Below are 13,340 nucleotides of genomic sequence, written 5' to 3'. Positions count from 1 at the left end.
CCGACGTGGGATTCGATCCCGGGTCTTCAGGATCACGCCTTGGGCCAAAGGCAGGCACCAAACCACTGCGCCACCCAGGGATCCCAACAAATGCTTTTCTATTCCTGCACTTTTGATCTGCCTGTGTCTTTAGGTATGAAATTAGTCTCTAATAGGCAGATGAGTCTTCCCTATATCCTTTCTGTCACCGGATATCCTTTGATTGTAGCATGTAGCCCATTTACATTCAAAGTTACTATTGATAGGTACGTACTTACTGCCATTTTGTTACTTGTTTTATGGTTGCTTTTGTAGTTCCTCCCTGTTCCTTCCTTCTCTTGTTCTCTTCTCTCACAGTTTGCTGGCTTTCTTCAGTGATATACTTGGATTCCTTTCTCTTTGTTTGTTTGTTTTTTGGTTTATCTATTACGGGTTTTTGATTTGTGATTACCATTGGGTTTATACATAGAATCTCTTGCATATATAGTATGTATTAAGTTGATGGTTCCTTAAGTTTGAACCCATTCTTTACTCCTCTCCTCATGTACATTTCAGTGTGTAGTGTGATACTTTACACCCTTTTATTTTGTGAATCCTTTGACTGATTTTTATAGATACATTTAATCTTACTGCTTTTGTGCTTCCTACTTTTTTTTTTTCTCCTGTAGTCTTTCCTTTCCACTCAGAGTCCTTTTGAATATTTTCCTGTAGGGCTGGGTTAGTAGTCATGAATTCCTTTAGTTTGTGTGGGAAACTTTTTCTCTTCTACTGTGAATGATAACTCTGCTGGATAGAGTATTCTTGGTTCCAGGTTTTTGGTTTTTTCTTTTCCTTTCAATGCTTTAAATATATCCTGTCACTCCTTTCTGGCCTGCAAAGTTTCTGCTGAAAAATCATCTGATAGCCTGATGGGGCTTCCCTTGTATGTAACTGTTTACTCTTGCTGCTTTTAAAATTCTTTATGAGTAACTTTGGCATTTTACCCTATGTGTTTTGGTGTGGACCTCTTTGGGTTGATTTTGTTGAGGGCTCTCTGTGCCTCTTGGATCTGGATTTCTGTTTCTATTCTCAGAATCAGGAGGTTCTTCTGCTATAATTTCTTCAAATAAATTTTCTTTCCCCTTTTCTTTCTCTTCTTTTCTCCTTCTGGATTCCCTATAACGTGAATGTGGTTATTAATAGTGTCGATGCTTTCCCTAAGTCTACTGTCATTTATTCTATTTATTCTATTATGTCATTTATTCTATTTTGTGTATTTTTTATTTCAGTTATTAAGTTTTCCATCTCTGATTGTTCTTTTTTATGTTTTCTATCTCCCTGTTGAGAATCTTACTGATATCCTCCACTCTTGTCAAGTCTGGTGAAGATCTTTGTGATGATTACATTCTTTATTAGGCATATGACTTATCTCATTTCACTTACCTCTCTTGCTGTGATTTTGTCCTGTGGTTTGTTTGCTTGTTTTCATTTAGGATCCAGCCCTCTGTCCTCATTTTGTCTAACTCTGTATCAGTTTCTGCGTGTTAGGCAAGTCAGCTATGTCTCCTGCTTTTGAAAATAGTGGCCTTATGAAGAAGAGATACTGTACCCCTCAAATGCAATGTTCTCTGTCAATCAGAAGCTGGCACTTCGGGGGTGTCTCCTATGTGTGCTGCATGCTCCCTGCTATTGTGGCTGAGCTTCCTTTGTCTTTAGTCCAGGCATCTGTAATGGCTCTCTTTGCCTGTTGTGGGCAGTATTTTGTCTTTGTTTTAGTGGGCCAGTTTGGAGCCACCTGGGGCTTGAGTTGAGTCAGACCAGGTGTTTGCCCGAGATGCCATAGCACCAAACTGGTGCCAAAGCACCAGTGTTTTCTCTGTGTTGTCCCCTGAGAAGTTATTGTTGGTGGGAGGGGCTTATAGTCAGAATGGAAGACTAGCATAGCTCACTGCTGGGGCTGCAGTCAGACTGGGGTGTGTAGAGATCTTCCTCTTTTTCCAGGGCAGGAGTCATTTTGGAGTGGTGCTGGCCTCTACTGGGGCTGCTTACACACTGCCAGCACTGCTATAGATGATTCAGGACCAAGGGCACGTTGGAGGGTGCAGATCTGCAGGAGAACATGGGGTGGGTTGCCTGGTGTTAGCGGGGTTTGCACAGGTCCATTATGGGAGGACACTAGGGGACTAGACCTATCTGGAGGAGGCATATTTGTAGGAGAACATGGAGGTAGGGTGCCTGTTAGCAAGTTAGGTAGAATGCTGGCACTGTGTTGTTCCTGTGGGTGTCTGTGTGTCTAGAGTTGGGGGGCATGATGTTCTCCAGCCCCTTGTTCCAGGAGAAATCTCCTGAAGATCCCTTCCCCTGCAACACACACTCTGAGATTAGTAAACAAACCTCCTTCCTGTACACTCTAGGCCTTTTTCAAACTGCTACTTCTATGCTGTACCTTGAGAGGATGTTTGCTGTATTGTGTCTTGGGGTGGGGGTGGGGGGCTCCATTTCCTCTTGCCCTCCTGGCTCTGAGCTGAGCCTGTTGATTTTTAAACTTCCAGATATTAGACCCCCTGATTGTAAGAACTTGGGAAATTATGCCCCTCTGGTTTTCAAAGGTGAAAGTTATGGGGCTTCATCTTCCTCATGTGGGTTCCCTATGCCTGAGGATCTGTTTCTTTTCCCTCTTGGTGCCTGCTGTGTCCCTCCCTCCTGCAGACAGTCCTATGGGTTTATTAGCTCGCATGTTCTCCACCCTCCAACCCTCTTTCATGTGGCCTCTTCTCTATATTTAGCTGTGGAGTTCATTCTGCCAATGTTTGGATCATTTCTAGGTTATTTATACCGATGTGGGTGTCTTCCAGCCATATCCATGGGATGTGATGTCAGTGAGTTTAGGTGAGTTTAGGGTCCTCCTACTCTGCTACCTTCTCTGAACCTCCCAGGTGGTTTGACTTTTTTTGTTTGTTTAAGTGAAGGACCTGTACAGAATATCTAAAATAATTTTTTGTTGTTTTTGCATCTGAAAGTCTCACATTAGAGAGCATTATGGGTAAAGGGAACGGAAGGCAGGATATTAAAGGGGACTCCATCACCTGGGAAGCTTTTCCAAAACACTGCTGCCTGTTTTCACCTTTCTTCCAGCAATTTCTTCTTTGTTCCCTGGTATCAAATTCGTCAGGGTTGTTTGAATTCTCTCTCTATATCCTTGTTGAGATCTGGTCCAATCAATTTTTGTCAGGAAGAAACTGAGGTCTAGGTTGGACAAAGGAATTGCTTAAGGTCTCGAACCTGCTGAATGCCAGGATTTTGTACTTGATTTTAATGTATGTATGTATTTATATGCATTTATTCATATGTATTTACTCAATTTTAACTGAGGTAGTATTAAGAGCTTGATAGGGGTGACTGGGTGGTTCAGTTGGTTGAGCATCTGGCTCTTGGTTTTGGCTCAGGTCATGATCTCATGGATTGTGAGGCTCTGTACTCTGCAGGGAGTCTTCTTGAAGTTTTATCTCTCTGCCCCCTCCCCATGTGCACATGCTTGCACATGCACATGTGCACTCTCTCTCTCTCTCTAAAATCTTAAAGTGTCATTAAAAATGGTTGAATTTATTTTTTCCATTTTAAAATTAAGATACAATTGACATTCCATAAAATGTACCTGTGTAAAGTATATAATTCAGTGGTATTTAGTATATTCGCAAGATTGTATATGTCACCTTATCTAATTCTAGAACATTTTCATTTTCATCACTCCAAAAGGAAACTCTGTACCCATCAGCAGTCACTTCTTATTTTTCCTTCCTCAACCCTGGTAGCTACCAATCTACTTTTTGTCTCTATAGATTAAGTATTCTAAACATTTCATATGAATGGAATCACACAATATATGGCCTTTTTTTTAATGTGGCCTTTTGTATGTGGATTCTTTCACTTAGCATGTTTTCAAGGTTCATCTTGTAGTGTCAAAACTTTTTTTTATGGCCAAATATGTCATTGTATGGATATATCAATTTGTTTATCCTTTCAAAATTGATAGACATGAATAACGCCACTATGAATGTTTATGTACATACAAGTTTCATGTAGACTTTTGTTATTTCTCTTAGGTGTAATTGCTGGGTTTATGATAATTTTATCTTTTTGAGGAATTCTCAAATTGCGTTCTAAATCAGCTGTGCCATTTTACATTTCCACCAACAATGTATGAGGGTTCCAATTTCTCCACATCCTTGCTAATATTTGTTATAGTCTTTTTGTCTATAGCCATCCTAGTGGGTCTAAAGTGATATTTCATTAGAGTTTTGATTTACATTTCCCTAATGACTATTGATTGGCCATTTGTATATTTTCTTTGGAGGAATGTCTATTCAAATCTTTGTTAATATATTGAAACTGGATTGTCTTATTATTGAGTTGTAATAGTTCTTTATATTTTCTGGATAGCTGTCCCTGATCAGATATATAATTTGCAAATATTTTCTTCCATTCTTGGGGTTGTATTTTTATATAAATTTTTTAGTATCTGTGCTGTCAAAGCCAGAACATAGTTTTACATTAAAAAAAAAAAAAAAGACTTTATTTTTTTTTTTTAGAGAGAGCACACCCAGAGGAAGCAGTGGAGGGTGAAGTAGGCTCCTCATCAAGCAGGGAGTCCAATGAAGGGCTTGATCCCAGTAGCTTGGGATCATGATCTGAGCCAAAGGCAGACAGTTAACTGAGTCACCCAGGTGCCCCTTACATTCTTGATAGTGTCCTTGAAGCACAACAGTTTTAAAATTCTGATAAAGTCTAATTTATTGTGTGTGTGTGTGTGTGTGCATGTGCACGCATGCATAAATGTGTGTTTGTGGTGTCATATCTAAGAAATTACCTAATCCAAGGTCATGAAACTTTACCCCTATGTTATCTTCTAGATATTTTGCAGCTTTAGCTCTTAGACTTAGGTCTATGTTCCATTCTGAGCTTATTTTGGTAAATAGGGTGAAGTAGGGTTCCAGGTTTATTCTTTTGCGTGTGTATTTCCAGTTATGCTGGCACCATTGGTTAAAAAACTGTCCTTCCCCATTGAATGATCTTGGCACTCTTATTGAAAGTCAACTGACCATAGTTATATGGGTTTATATTTGGATTCTAGGTGCTATTTCATTTATATGTTTATCCTTAGGCCAGTACCAGGCTGCTTTAATTATTGAAGGTTTGTAATAAATTCTGAAGTTAGGAAGCATGAGACTTCCAAATTTATTCTTTTTTTTCTATTTTTTATATAAATTTATTTTTTATTGGTGTTCAATTTGCCAACATATAGAATAACACCCAGTGCTCATCCCGTCAAGTGCCCCCCTCAGTGCCCATCACCCAGTTCACCCCCACCCCCTGCCCACCTCCCCTTCCACCACCCCCTAGTTCATTTCCCAGAGTTAGGAGTCTCTCATGTTCTGTCTCCCTTTCTGATATTTCCCACTCATTTTTTCTCCTTTCCCCTTTATTCCCTTTCACTATTTTTTATATTCCCCAAATGAATGAGACCATATAATGATTGTCCTTCTCGATTGACTTATTTCACTCAGCATAATACCCTCTAGTTCCATCCATGTCAAAGCAAATGGTCGGTATTTGTCGTTTCTAATGGCTGAGGAATATTCCATTGTATACATAGACCACATCTTCTTTATCCATTCATCTTTCGATGGACACCAAGGCTCCTTCCACAGTTTGGCTATTGTGGACATTGCTGCTTTAAACATCGGGGTGCAGGTGTCCCCGCATTTCACTGCATCTGTATCTTTGGGGTAAATCCCCAGCAGGGCAATTGCTGGGTCAGGGCAGATCTATTTTTAACTCTTTGAGGAACCTCCACACTGTTTTCCAGAGCAGCTGCACCAGTTCACATTCCCACCAACAGTGCAGGAGGGTTCCCCTTTCTCCACATCCTCTCCAACATTTGTTGTTTCCTCTCTTGTTAATTTTCCCCATTCTCACTGGTGTGAGGTGGTATCTCATTGTGGTTTTGATTTGTATTTCCCTGATGGCAAGTGATGCGGAGCATTTTCTCATGTGCTTGTTGGCCATGTCTATGTCTTCCTCTGTGAGATTTCTGTTCATGTCTTTTGCCCATTTCATGATTGGATTGTTTATTCTTTTGCAGGATTCTTTTGGCAAACCCAAGTCACTGAACTTCTGTATGAATTTTAACATATTGTCATTGTTTTTTAATTAAAAAAAAAGAGGCATGTGGAGTTTTAATGGGGATTGTGTTGAATCTGTAAATCAGATTGAGAAATTTTGGCATTTTAATAATTTTAAGACTATCAATCCATGAACATGGGATATCTTTTTGTTAGTTCTTTTAACAGTATTTTGTGGTTTTCAGTGTACAAGTTTTATGCTCTTTTGTTAAATTTAGTCCTAAATATTCTTTTTGGTGCTATTGTAAAGGAAATTTTAAAAATTTTATTTGTTAAAAGGCTCATTGTTAGAGTATACACATGCAATTAACTTTTGTATACTGATATTATACTGATATATCCTGCAGCCTTGCTGAATTGGTTAATTAGTGTTACTAGTTTTTTTTTTTTTTTGGTCTAGATTCCTTAGGATTTTCTATATATAAGATAAAGTCAACTGGAAATATATTTTTATTTCTTCCTTTCCAATCTGGATCCTTTTACTTCTTTTTCCTAATTATCCTAGTTAGAACCTTCAGTACCATGTGGAATAGAGGTAGCAAGAAAGAATATTTCTGATTTGTTCCTTATCTTAGGGGGAAAGCTTTGGCTTTTACCATTACAGATTAAGCTTTACTATGGGTTTTTCATAGATCCTTTTTATCAGGTTGAGGAAGGTCCTGTCTTTCCAGTTTATTGAGTGTTTATCATGTAGGACTGTTGGATTTTATGAAATGCTTCTAAGTTATTTGTTGAGATGATCATATTGTTTTGTCACTTATTAATATGATGTATTACATCAGTTGATTATTATATGTTGATCTTGCATTCCTGAGAAACATCCATTTACCAGGGGTTTACACTCCTTTTTACATGTTACTAGATTCTGCTTGCCGGTATTGTGTTGAGGGTTTTTGCATCTATAGTTCTCTTAAGGACTAGTGATCTTTTCTTGTGGTAATAGCTTATTTTTAATAGACCAAAGGTAGTCTGAAATGCAAATGCATTGCTCTGTTGAGGGATATTTGAATTGCCTTTTTTTGTTTTGTTTTGGTAATAAGCAGTGCTAAAATAAACATCCTTTCACATATCTGTATACATATTCATTTTATTTCTTCAGACTTTTAAGTATATGGTTGCTTAGTCAAATGGTATGTTCATTATAAATGTTAATATTGCCAGATTACAGGGGACCCCTGGGTGGCTCAGCGGTTTAGCTCCTGCCTTTGGCCCAGGGCGTGATCCTGGAGACTGGGGATTGAGTCCCACATCAGGCTCCCTGCATGGAGCCTGCTTCTCCCTCTGACTGTGTCTCTGCCTCTCTTTCACTTTCTCTTTGTCTCTCATTAATAAATAAATAAAATCTTAAAAAAATATTGCCAGATTACCTTCCAAAAGTGTTATAGCAATTTACATCTTCCCAGAGAGATATGTGATTATTTCTCCATACTTTCTCCTGTGTATGATACCTTTTTACATTTTTTCCCAAGTGTCAAATACTTTTCATTACTTGCATTTTAATTTTTGTAACATGTACCAAGGTTGAACATTATTCCCTATGATAGTTGCAATTTATATTTCTTCTATAAACTGCTCATTTATTTGCCTTGTCTGCTTTTTAAAATTGGGTTGTTTTTGTATAATGTATAGGAGCTTTTGTGCATTAGCGATAGTCACCCTTTATCAATGAAGTTTTGCAATTATTTTCTCTATTTTTAATTAGTTAAGTGTATCAGTCTTTTCCTTTCTAGATTGCAGGTTTCTTTTTACAATTGTGACCTCATGCATCCCAAGGTTATATAAATATTGTGTATATTTTGTAAAAATATTAAAATTTCTATTGTCTAACAACTGACCACAAGTCCCTTTTAATTAAACAAGCTCAATAAACCAATCCAGAAAGAATCTTAGAAGGTGCTTGTGACAACTCTGCTTTGATGACAGAGGCAAAGAAATCCCAGGGCTTGGTTTTGAAGGGCTTGGCATTATTGCAAGGCTGAAGATCTCGGGAGGGCAGGCACATGGATGAACGGGTCCACTCCTGGAGATCAGGACTCCTGTGGAGAGATCTAGCAAGAATTCTTAGCGTTCCTCAGATGACCCCCTTGGCCTCCCGACACTGCTTCCAAGCAGCTAGCCATGCAGGCTCTGGACCCAAAGTCACGATGAGATCACGTGTGTTGTGTTAAGCTGCAAAACCAAACCACCTTCAGAACCCACGCCTGCATTCCCTTTCTCTTTACTCCCTGAGTACATTTACTCTTTTCTATGCTATTTCTTAGTCCCCAACCCCTGGGTGGTAGCATTTGAAATAAGCTTGTAGAAACATGGAGCAGCAGTGCTGGGGGGTGGCTGGACAGCCTTCCTGACTGGCAGTTCTGTAATCCAAGTTCCAGACGTTTATAGCGTGTGGTGCTGGTTTTTTCCATCCCAGTTGGAGGCTGCACATGTGTGGAGGACCTTGCAGACTCTTCTCTGATTATTTCATTCAGGGACTTATTTCATACAAGGACAACCCTCCCTTACTCATACATCTGACCCTGGATGGGCATAGCTGGCCCCTTTTCCTTTACCAGGAGGGGAGAGTGGCAGTAAAGGGATGGACTAAAGCCAGGAGGTCAAAGCTATAGCTGCTGGTGCTTTATATTTGTTTACATCTTATGTTACCACCACCACATGTATGAGATAAAGTCTAATGCTTGTACCATGTGGGTCACATCTTTTAAATACAACAGCAGAGGAGATCTAGAAGGGTTCTCGGCAGGCTGTGCAGCACAGGGCCGGAGTAGCCAGCCTCGGAAATGAGCTAGAGCTGGACTTGAATCCTCCACCAACACGGCTAGGCCTGCACTTCAAGAGGATACCTGGACTCACCTCAGAGTGGTGTGAGGAGTCGTAAGTGAGATAATGCATGTCAGGTGCTTGGCAGTGCTGCAGGGGCTCATTAATAAGGGCTCAAATTCAGCACCTTTTTATTTTGATTTTAATTTTAAGAAAATATAGCTTTCCTAAGTTCAGTGTATATTGCTTAAAAAGTAAAAACAAAACAAAAAACACCCTCCTCCCCCCAACACATAGAGCAAAAGGCCAACTCTGCTTGATTTCCCAGCCTAGCAATCCTTTTTTTTTTTTTTTAAGATTTTATTTATTTATTCATGAGAGACAGAGAGAGAGAGAGAGAGAGAGAGAGGCAGAGACACAGGCAGAGGATGAAGCAGGAACCCTGCAGGGAGCCTGATGTGGGACTCAATCCCGGGACTCCAGGATCACGCCCTGGGCCAAAGGCAGGCGCTCAACCACTGATCACCCAAGCGTCCCCCCAGCCTAGGAATCCTTGAGGTCGTGCATTTCACGCATTAAACATTCTACCCGAAACAGGCCCTCTATGCAATATGAAATGGGTTTTCAGTGCTTTCTGTCTTTGTTGGGAATGTTCTGGTCCTTCAAGTAAGAAACTCAAGTCGAATTAGCTTAGACACAAAGGGTCATTAGGAAACTGTCCAAGGGGCCAGCGAACCTAAGGACAGAAAGGATTAGGCCCTCTTGGCCCAGCTGCCCTTTTATGCTCTCCCGAGCTCATCCTCTCGCTCACTGAGCACCGGCTTTCTCTACATCATGAAAAACAGCTGCTCGGGATTTTCAAGCTTTTCCTCTTGGAGCTCCAGCCGTTAGAGCAAGACCACCTTGAGTCGTAATCCCAAATGGCTGGAGCCAGCCCTAGATGAACGGAGTGGAGTCTGAGCGAGCGGTTTCCGGACGCAGCAACTTGTGGAGACTAAGGGGAAGGGCTGGGAGGGGGTGTTGGTAGCCCGCAGGCCCAGGACGGAGGGCAAGCAAACCCCTGGGGGTCCGCCAGACTTTTATGCTCTTCCCCGTGCCTCGTGCCTCGTGAAGCCAAAATGCTTCATCTCCGCTCCTGTGAAAATAACCTTCTAGAACTTTCAGGGTTTGGGCGAAAGCACCTGAACTTCAGATAAGCCAATTTTCGCTCCGGCAACTATTCCTAAGTGCTGAGATGAAAACTCCCGCGCCGGGGAGGAAGGTGCGGGCCGGTTACTGGGGCGGGCGTGGGATCAGCTGCACAAACTCCTGCAGGTCAACTTCCAGGTCCGGGTGGACTTTTACCTCCACTCCGCCTCCCCCCCAGAACAGAACCCTTCACATGAAGATAAAAGAACGTACTTGCAGATGCTGACTTAGTGGCAGCGCACAGGTCCAGGCCGTGGGGGGCCGCGGTGCGCCGCCTCCGTCCCCGCTCACCTGCGTCTCATCTCCACCAGGTGTGGGTAGCACCTGCCCCATTAGTGTCCTACTTCTTCCCTAAACTGTCGTACCACTTTAATCTCATCTGCTTTTCTGGGATACGCCAGATACCATTTTTCCTAGCTCAGTCCACAGAAAGCACGAAAGTCACAGATGGTAAACCCTGTCCCCCCCGGGAGGCCAGGCTCTGGTGCGGGGCCATCAGCACGCAGTAGCGCCTAAGCTCAAACCCTGTCAATGTGGATCAACATGTTTCTCATATAACTTGTTTGACTAGGAAACAAAAAAGCCTGTGCCTTCGGTCCTGGGGAAAAAAACCAAACCAAACCAGAAGCATCCTTTATTTATCCTTTGCCTCAGAAACGGGGAGGGAAATGGATCCCTTTGACGTGGTTTTGTCAACCATAAAATTGATTTTTATTACATAACACATACATACAGTTTTTTTTTTTTTCATCTAAAAGGCCAAAATATTATAGTTAAGGCCAAACTCTTTGATCGTCCCCGTCCCACTTCCCGTCCGGGCAGATCCGAGTCTGGGATTCAGACTGTGTCCTTCCAGACTTCCTTGCCGCCGGCCCCGGAATCTGTTGGTTTAGCGTCGCTCAGGCCGCTGCCAGGTTCCTTCCGTGCCTTGAACCCCTTAGTCTTCGCCTCCTCTTCGAGGGGCCTGTGTGCCGGAGGCCGCTGCATCCAGATTGGGGAAGCTGAGCCCTCCGCCCTAGCCCTCCTCCCCTGCTCACACAATGCCTTGGGACCAGGAGAGAGGAGACGGGGGACTCCCCGGGGACTGTGCCACAGGCTTCAGCTGCCCCCCGGTACTGCGGCCTCACACATAGGCACTGAGTTTTTTTGTTTTATTTTTTCATTTGTTTTTATGGAAGTTTGATTTGCCAACAGAGTATAACCCTCCAGTGCTCATCTCATCAAGTGCCCTCCTCAGGGCCGTCACCCAGTCACCCTATCCCCCCCACCTTCCCTTCGGCAACCCTTTGTGTTTCCCAGAGTTAGGGGTTTCTCATGGTTTGTCTCCCTCTTTCCCCACTCAGTTCCCCTCCTTTCCCCTATAATCCCTTTCACTGTTTCTTATAGTCCCGGATGAGTGATGTTTCCACAAAGGCCCCCAGAAGGTTCTTCCCAGTGTGAGCTCTGGGTCAGCTCAGGTAGTGACAGGGCTCTGGGGAGCACCTCCTGGTGGCTGCAGGGGGACGGTCAGGGCTCCCGTGGAGCTCCTGAGGAGGGGAGTGGATTGAGCAGGGGGACACCACAGAACCTGCTCTTCTGACTGAGGCTCCGACTGTGACAAGGCTTCGGTGGAAGTCCAGAGCTCTGATGAAGTCGACGTCGGCATTTTTCTCTTTGCCACTGCTTGGGCTGCTTTTGTGCAGTGGGTGTACGGACGGTCTCCATCAACACCCGTGTGGCCACGTGCACAGCAAATGCCCCAGCCCATGGGGACGGCAGTTATTCACCTCTGTTGAGCGTCATCATTCCCGGAGAAGACCTAGAGTTGCCAGGTCTTTCGAATTTTAGTAGAATCTGGAATTCTGGTATTTGGATGCATCTTCCACATTTTAAATGGTACATTATTAATAACTGCTTCAATTAAAATCAAAATATTGTCCTCAAAATAACACAGCCGTGGCAAAAAGACTGGTTTGGCGCAGCAAGTCTTATGGGTGCTATCACTGCTCTGTGAACTGTTCCTCCACAAATCTTTTTTGTGGCGTCTACGTTGTGCCAGGGCATGGACTCACGCTGCAGGGCTGATGGGGACTCGCCGCCCCAAGCACTCCCTCCCTCTCTCCAGTCCAGCAGCAGCGGTGGGAACCTCCTTGCGTCGCCACTCTGAATAAAGGCTGCCTGTCCACGTACCCAATGGCTAGTTTTAATTAGCACAAGGCGAGAGATCCGGGTTTAAGAGGCTCATTTAGAGTCCCTGGCTTGGGGTGCATATGTGGGGGGCAGCTATACAAACTGGTGACTAGGGTAGGAGCAAAAGGCCTTTGGGGCAAAGGACCAGGCAGCCAGCTTCTGACCTGCATGAAAATCACTGGGGGCAGATCCCGACAGATTCTTCTTTTTTGGTTTATTCGCTTATATGGGAGAGCAGATCCTCTAGTAGCTTTGGAGAAAAGGTGCGTGGGAGGCAAATTTGTGAGATCTCACTTTTCTAAAAATGTCTTTGTGATACTTCACACTTGGCCAAGACTGAGCAGGTGAGAGATCTTTCTTTCAAATCTCAACATACTTGCCTCACTGATTTCCAACTTTCAGTGTTGCTACTGAGAAGTATAAAGCTTTTGGATTTCTAATCCTATGTGACCAGTTTGCTATTTTGGGGAGCTTCTCTTGGTCCTCGTGTTTTGAAATTTCAAGATGGCGTGCCTTGGGGGATCCATTTCTATTTATTGTTGGGTACCCCACCACCCTTTCATTCTGGAAACACATTTCCTGATTTCTTCTCAATTTTTTGTTCTTTCTCAAGTTCCTATTACTTGGATAATGAATGTCCTGGTCTGATCCTAATCTTCTATCTTTTCATTTGTTTTCTCTATTTTGGGGGTTATTCTCTTAATTCTAGCTTCTAACCCTTCTACTGAACTTTTAATTTGGGGAGTAGTTTCATGTTCTTCAAGCATTCTTTTCCAATAGCATTCTACCCTCGGTCTAAGGATGATTCATTTTTTTCTCTCATCTCTCTGGAGGTAACGATTGTTTTCTGAAGCTTCCCTTAGTCTCTGATTCTTCCAAGTTGTTGGCTTCCCGCTTTCCATTCAGGTTGAGCAGAGGTCAGGTCACTCTTCGTTGACTAAAGAGCCGACAGATTGCTGAGTGAGAGTTTCACCTTAGGGCCCTGGTCCTCAATCCTGGCGGCAGGGTGGAATCACCTGGGGGGGCTTTAAAAAACACTGCCGCTCCAGAAATGCTCATTTTATTGGTTTAGAGTATGATCTG

The sequence above is a fragment of the Canis lupus genome, chromosome 34, assembly GCF_003254725.2.
Source record: "Canis lupus dingo isolate Sandy chromosome 34, ASM325472v2, whole genome shotgun sequence".
Classification (NCBI taxonomy): domain Eukaryota; kingdom Metazoa; phylum Chordata; class Mammalia; order Carnivora; family Canidae; genus Canis; species Canis lupus.
The sequence above is the reverse complement of the archived record's forward strand: the minus strand, read 5'-3'. Positions refer to the sequence as shown.